Raw genomic sequence first — 7,621 nt, 5'->3', positions numbered from 1 at the left:
CTTCTTTTCTCCCTCATCAAGGTCCGAGACCGGGTGATACGGATTTTCCTTGGGATTTGAACCAGATCCTGGTTGTAGATTCTCAGCAGCGCTGCCAGGATTTATGTGTACTCTGGTAGGGATGGACGTTCCTTAACCATTATGAGACTGCACCGGGGTAAACCTCGGAGGATAAAGGGGTTCTTCAGTTCTTTGCTCAGGGGCCTTTCCATGCTCCGGATTTCTCCCCTCTAACATATTTGCTAGCCTAGAGAGCATATCATTTTGAGCGCTGATCAGGTCCTCTTGCATCTTCTTTAAATTCTCCTGTAACTCCAGCTGAGTTTTTTCAATTTGAATAATCTTATCTTCCATTGCTCTCTTTCTCGTGTTGTATGGATGCTTAGAAGGTCTCAGAATTCCTCTATCACACAATTCTTTTATTAATGTCTATATTATGAAATATATGATTATGAATGAATAAAGTGCGGTGCAAGAAAAATAGAAATGCTTTGCAAAAATAATAAAATGATGCATAAGCAAAATGCGAGGTGTTGATCCTGGAGCGACTCCTTAGAATAACTTTTTATATTAGAAACGATGTTCGATTACAAGGTTGAAACATATCACAGATAAATCTGCACTGATTCTCCTATTTCATGCACAAGTGCTATCAATTCCATGATCTTCTGGTTTTCTTCAGCCTCAGGATCCAGTTCTTCGCCTACAGTAGCAGCTTCTTGAGATAGGTCGACCAAATACTGTGCGATCCCCCGAGCATGTCCTAAGTAACAAACAATAAGGTCCTCCTCTCCTCGTTTGACTCTCGCTTGAGCTTACTCCCATAGAAACCGCCATTGAACATCCCCTTCATAAGGGACTATTGATAACTCACTTGATTGTCTTTGGAAATCCTGAACCATTGCTTCTAGCTCACTTACTCGTCTCTTTAGATTTTCGACTTCTCCACGGCTCGAGCTACCCTCTCGGCTCCGGTACTGTCGTAATACAACTTCTAAACTGGAGATCTTTCCTTTCAACTTCTCGTTCTGGGCTTGACCTTCTTGTAATCGTTGCTCTAAACAACTCTTTTCTTTTAACAAACTTTTGACCTGATGCTTGGTTTGCTTGAGCTCTTCTTAATTATCCCCGGCCGCTCTCTTCAAGCTAGCTACTTCACGCCTCCACTCAACATGTGATTTGCTTGAACTGGAGGCTGCTCCATCTTTCACCATTCGCTGGTAAGTTGATTGAAGGTCGTCAAAAATCTAACCAAAGTTGCTTCTCTGCCTTTTCAGCTCAATCCGCTCTACTTTTTTGGATATCGATCTCTAACCCTTTCTGATACACCTCATCTTCTAGCTTTTGCAGCGTAGTTATCCACTGTCTTTTCTCTGCCTCAAAATCACGCTTAGCTAACTCTAATAGAGATGGCACTATCCTCAAATGCTCTTCCATAGGTTGAATATTTTCAGGATTCACCATTGGGATATTGTCGTTTACTCGATTACTTCTCCACTGCTCGTACTCTGGTGATAGTTCGAAATCAAAGGTGAACAGGTTTACCCGATGAGTTTTCTTTCAGGCTTCAGCTACCCCTTTGACTCTGCTCTTGTACTGATCTCCCTTAAACGCAAAATCTGATCTTGACAAGTCATGTGTAAAAGGAATGAATTGTCTTGACCCATATTGTCTGGAAACTAGCAGAGGCGCATATCCAACAGAGCCCCATATACCCGGTAAAGAGACCCAACCCCGTTCTCCACACCTGTAAAGTATGTCTGAGGTGACATTCCAAGAATCTCGCCATAAAACATCACCATCTCTGATATTTTTGAAGATAACCATTCATTTTTCTTCGGTAAAGCCTCCAGGCCAATCTTTTGAAAGGAAATCTTTCAAAGGTGAAAACCCATCTAGAAACACACGACCTGGTGCCCTTTCGACGTACTTGAAATGGCTGAGGATCCATACTAGCAACAGGGGTGCACATCCTATAAAGCGCCATTCTCCTTCTCACCTGCAAGAACTCAAAGAACGAAACGTCTCCGCTAGGATGGCGGTAACAGGGTCTATATGCTTGTCTAATCTTTCGAACAGGTCAACAACCGATATGTCTACGTACCCTAGCACCTTTGGGAAGATAACGAGCCCATAAAGTCCTAAAGCCAGCATGTCAAGCTTCTTTCTCTGATCAGGATGACGATTGATTATCTCTTTCAGAGCGGACCAAGGAAAGCACTCACCGTCTCCTTTCTTCTTAATATTTTTAACAACCCAATCCTCACTCATTCCAGTTATCGATAACAATTTCTTCTTGAATGAAGAAGTGATTGGGGGCTTGGTATAGACTCTATCCACTTGGGCTCTCGGACACCGGATTAAAGCTTGATACTCCTCTATTGTCGGCGTCAGATCCACTTTACCAAACGTAAAGTAGTTATAAGCGGGATTCCAAAACTGTGACAGGGCTCTAAACAGATTCCGATCAACTAGAACCTCCAGAAGATAAGGTATATCACCATATAATTGACAGAACATCTCTTTGTCGGTTGTTTCGCATCTTCCCCATATATCCCTTAGCTCATTCAAAACATTCTGACGTACATTGATGTGAGTGTAGTCAAATAACTCTGATATGTGCCCAGGCGTCAAACTGTCTCCATTGGTGAATTGTGATTGTTCCGACCATCTCAGAACATCTGCATTGTCTGCAACCTCTTTGTGAACCTTTCGTTCCATATTCTGGCCTTCTATATGGACATCGACCCCCAAATCAACACCATGAAATGGATAGTGCAATGCAAAACAAAAAGAATTAAAACAAAGACAAAAGGAAATCAGTTAGTAAACACAACTCAATTAATCAAAGCTAATAACTTGTCAAAGAAACCTACCCTCACATGCTGACTACCCAATCATATTTAGTAGATCCTACCCAACATGATATCTACCCCCATGCTTTGTTATTCACGAAAAAAAAACCTAACTGCATGATATCTAATTCAACTTAACCACATGATCTCTAGTTCGCATGCACTTATTCATAAAAACGAAAATAAATGACCTAAAAAGCTTTTCCTTGTGTACACTCCTCACGGGACTCTTAAAGTTCGGGTTAGGTTCGACCTAAATTCTGGCTCTATGTTTACTATATGCTGGGTTCGGTTCTAAAGTAATAGGTTCTCAAATTTTCCTTGTCGGTGCTCCCTTGGGCTGTCGAACCCTCAATCCTAGCCCATCACAGGCTTTTGGGATCGAGTTCAATTTCGAGGGAACACACCTCCTTATGTCCATGCGGAGGTGATTACCATCACGAGGACCATAAGGCGTGAGCTCCAGGAGCGATTCACTATCCCATGCGGAGGTGAAAATCACACGAGGGAGTAGTCTCTCACTCCTACTTAAATAGGACAGAGCAGGGTTTTAGCTCATGTTATGTAAATGCAACTGTACAGTATGTGAGGAAAAGCGAAAATACAACAATACAGTCACAAAATACTTAAAAATCAATCCTCTTTAAACACATAATTAATCTGAAACCATTAACAAACAGATCAATACAACTATTTATTTGTTGATCAAATTACAAACAACGATATTAAAACCAAACAGGGGATCAAAAACCAAATTAAAACGAATTTATAATTTTCAATTGCAAAGACGATCAATTAATCAAATGTAGGCCTGACTCTATAAAAAAACGTCTCTAGCAGAGTCGCCAAGCTGTTGAAACGATTTTTGAAGTGGGGAAGCGAGATTTTGAAAAGCCACGTCATTTTTAATTATCCATTTTACGATTGATTTTTTAAATAAAAACAATATGATTTTAGAAAACCTCTCGTTTCGAAAGGTTGAGAATTCATTCACGATAAAAACACAGGTTGAAAGAGTCGCCACCAATCTTTGATTAGGGTGTGATTGGACACCCAAAAATGTTTTGTCATTTTAAATAAAAATTAATTTTAATTAAAACAACAAATTTAGGTTTACGTTACCAGAAAATGAGTTCGGGAGTCAGTTACGCGTGGGGAAGGATTAGCACCCCCACAGCGCCCTAAGTTGGTACCTCATCGATTAATTAATATCTTTGCAATGAAATTTACAAATTCGAGTTTAATTTGGTTTAAGATCCCCGACAAAACAACAATACATGAATTTTACATTATTCAAAAGTGACAAGATTGATTAAGTTAAAATTACCAAGCCTTTAGAAAGATAAAGAATATTCGATTATTTACAAATATCGAGACCATATCTTAGATAAGTTCTAACTATCTTTTCTCGATAAATTTAAATAGCCGAATATTTCTTTTTCTTCTGTTCCCAAATTTTAAAATGATAGATCAATTTTTTAAAAAAAATGTCAATAATGAGATATACTTTTAATTTAAAATCATCAAAAGCGGATATCTAATCAGTTAAGACAACCCCCTTTCAGCAATTTTAAATTAAAAGGACATTACCCTTAATTAAATTATGTAAATAAGTCGAGTTATATACATGAGGCTATCATACATAATATGCAAAAAAGATGTCATGCGGAAAATTAAATAAAAATATTATAACCCCTAATTACCAAATAATTATCATACAATAATATTTTAATGCCAGAATTATATACATAGAGAAATATCTTTCAACCATATATTATAACCCATATATATATTAATATGTAATACACCAACATAACTTAGATACACAAATGACACATAGCACACCAAACTAATAAATAAATAAAATAATATACTTATTGCAAAGGCTTAAATAATACTAGATAAAATTTGCTCTGTAAACGAAAATAACTATTAAGATAAAAATATAAATATTATACTATAAACAATAATGCCATTGAAACAAAGCAAAATAACAACACGAAGGATTAACTTTGAAATAAACTCTAAATATGTATGGGACTAAGAAGGAACATGCAAGAAATAAAGGGTCTAATTCTTAAAACTACGAAAATTATACAAGCACAGATCGGACTAGATTTAAAAGCGGATAAAACAAAGTAACTAAATTGAGTACACCGGAACCTTCAATTAAGGATTAAAATGAAACATTCTGAAGATTAAGAGTCAAATACATAAAGTTATGAAAACTTAAAACAACATAACTCATACTGAAATGTAACGAACATAAAGATTGAGAGCCAAATTCGAAAGTTACACAAAACAAAGCGAGGATTAAAATAGAACAACCGAGAAATACAGGGAGCTCGCGCGCGGTTATCCCACCTAGATGCAGGGTCTAAACGACGCCATTTTGGACACTGAATATATTATGTGTCTTAGGTTTATTTCTAACCTAGTTTCATTTTTAGTAAACCTCTCCCCTACCGCTTCTCTCAGCTCTTCCCAACCCTATTTGAAACCCTCTACCGCCACAACCCCAACTATAGCAGCCACCATAACTGCCACCTCCCAAACTACCCCGATAACGAGCCTCTCATCCACTAAACCATAACCCCAAGGCCTAGATTCTGACCAAACCCTCAAGATTAAAACCCATCAAATCCCTAAATCCATGGCTTAAAATCGACATGCATGACTAGAAAATAATGAAAAATAAAGGGTTCACCTTCTCACGGGTTGTGGGTTCCTAGCAAAGGCAACAAAAACTCATGGATTCAAGAGGTAAGTTCTCCTCTTCGTTTTTTTTGGACTGATGGTTTATTCTTTTTTTTGATGGACTGTTTTTTTTGGTTGGGTAATAACTATTGATTCCCTTTTCCTTTGGTTGTTGGTTCGTTTTTATATTTTCTCACTGATAATGGCCCTCCCCTTTTTCATTTCCCGTTATTTTTAGTCAAAATCCTCGTTTTTGCTTCCTCGTGTTCTGTTTATTTGGTGGGCAGGATACCGGCTCGGACATGGTGAGCACGGGCAAAGATGGCGGTGACCTCGGTTTTGATGGATGGTCGACAGGCATGGCTTCGTGCTGTCCCGAGGAATGCATGGTGGGTGCTGTCTTGGTACTTTGTGATCATTGAGAGTTGTTGGATCTCATAAGATCCAAAAGTGTAGGCTTCGACGGCGCTGGGCATAGGGCAAAACCCTAGTGGTCCTTCGATCTGGACCATTGGATGACAAACAGATCCAATGGTCCATGGCGTGCGGCACTGGGAACCTCTCAAGGGAAAACCCTAACGGGTTTAGGGCCTCTTCAAATGGGCTTGAACATCCAAGCCTGATTATTCTGATTTTTGGGCCACTTTGATCCAGCTGGTTGTAATTTGGACTGTAACAAAACAAATAAAGTAGTAGTTAGTATTTATTTATTTATATTTATATATATTAGTATTATATTATTTATATGTACTCATAATAATATATATATTCATATATATTACTACTATAGAACACGTAACACTATATAATCCAACTAATCAGCCTATAACTTAAATAAAATCCAAAAAAGAAAATAATTAAAAATATGCATATGAACTCAAAAGAACACCCCGGACAAAATGAGTATCTACACAATTATTATTTTTTACCACATGAAATGAATTATCCAAACAAAGGGAAAGAATATTCTGTTATAGAAAATAGAGAAATGAGAGAAATAGGATGTTCAGATAATTATTTAGGAAAATAGAGAAATTTCATTAAAAAAATCATATTATGTGTTATATTAACGCGAACATAAATTATAACTTTGATTGATTTAGAATTTCAAACATGTCATAGAAATTATCATCGATTGTCGATAATTTTGACGTTCACTGATTACATGACGATTTTATACTTATGATTTAAAGTTTAAAGTTTAGGTACAAGAAGTTTTATATTGTGGCATCTTTAATATATAATTAAAAAAATATTATTATTTTGTTATTATTTAAATAACAAAATCAATAAAAATATTATCTAAAACATTATTATTTCTATCTAAAACATTAATATTTTTTAATATTTTCGGTAAAGTGCGAAACAATAATAAAATCAGTAGTAAAAAATAATAAAACCGGTAAAACGCCCAATAATAACAAAATCGGTAGAAATAATAATATTTTCGATAATATTTTACCGGTTTTATTATTTAAATAATAACAAAACCGATAATATATTTTTTTAACTATATATTAAGACTGCCACACGTAATCATTTTTCCGTATCAAAAGATAACTTTAGTTAATTACGATAAGATTATCTTATTTTTTAAACAATTATTTGATAATATTATTTTCCTTTTTTTCATATTCACAATTTTCCTTAATTTAATATTTTAAAAACACATTTTTTTTTGTTCAAGGTTGATATTTCGTATAGCTATATGAATATTTTAATTATATTATTTACTTCCCTCAATATTCTGTATTTTATTTTCCTTCATTATTGTACGATTAAAAATTAATTAAAATTTTACAAATGTAGTAAATTAAATTGGGGGTTATTTTTACTTTTATAATATTCGATTCGGATTAGTCGATCACAAGATTAAAAGCTGCTGGTTATACCAAAAAATTAATCTTTTATATTAAAATAAAAACCCAGGTCTAATTTAATGTATAAAAATTGTTATATATAAAACGTAAAATTATTTTAAAAATAGAATTTAGAAAGGTATTTATTTTTAAACAAATATTTATAATTTTGGTTTCCCTTTACTCTCTTATAACAAACAACTGCTAACC

The sequence above is a fragment of the Hibiscus syriacus genome, unplaced genomic scaffold, assembly GCF_006381635.1.
Source record: "Hibiscus syriacus cultivar Baekdansim isolate YM2019G1 unplaced genomic scaffold, ASM638163v2 tig00116971_pilon, whole genome shotgun sequence".
Taxonomy (NCBI): Eukaryota; Viridiplantae; Streptophyta; class Magnoliopsida; order Malvales; family Malvaceae; genus Hibiscus; species Hibiscus syriacus.
This window is presented reverse-complemented; position numbering follows the sequence as displayed.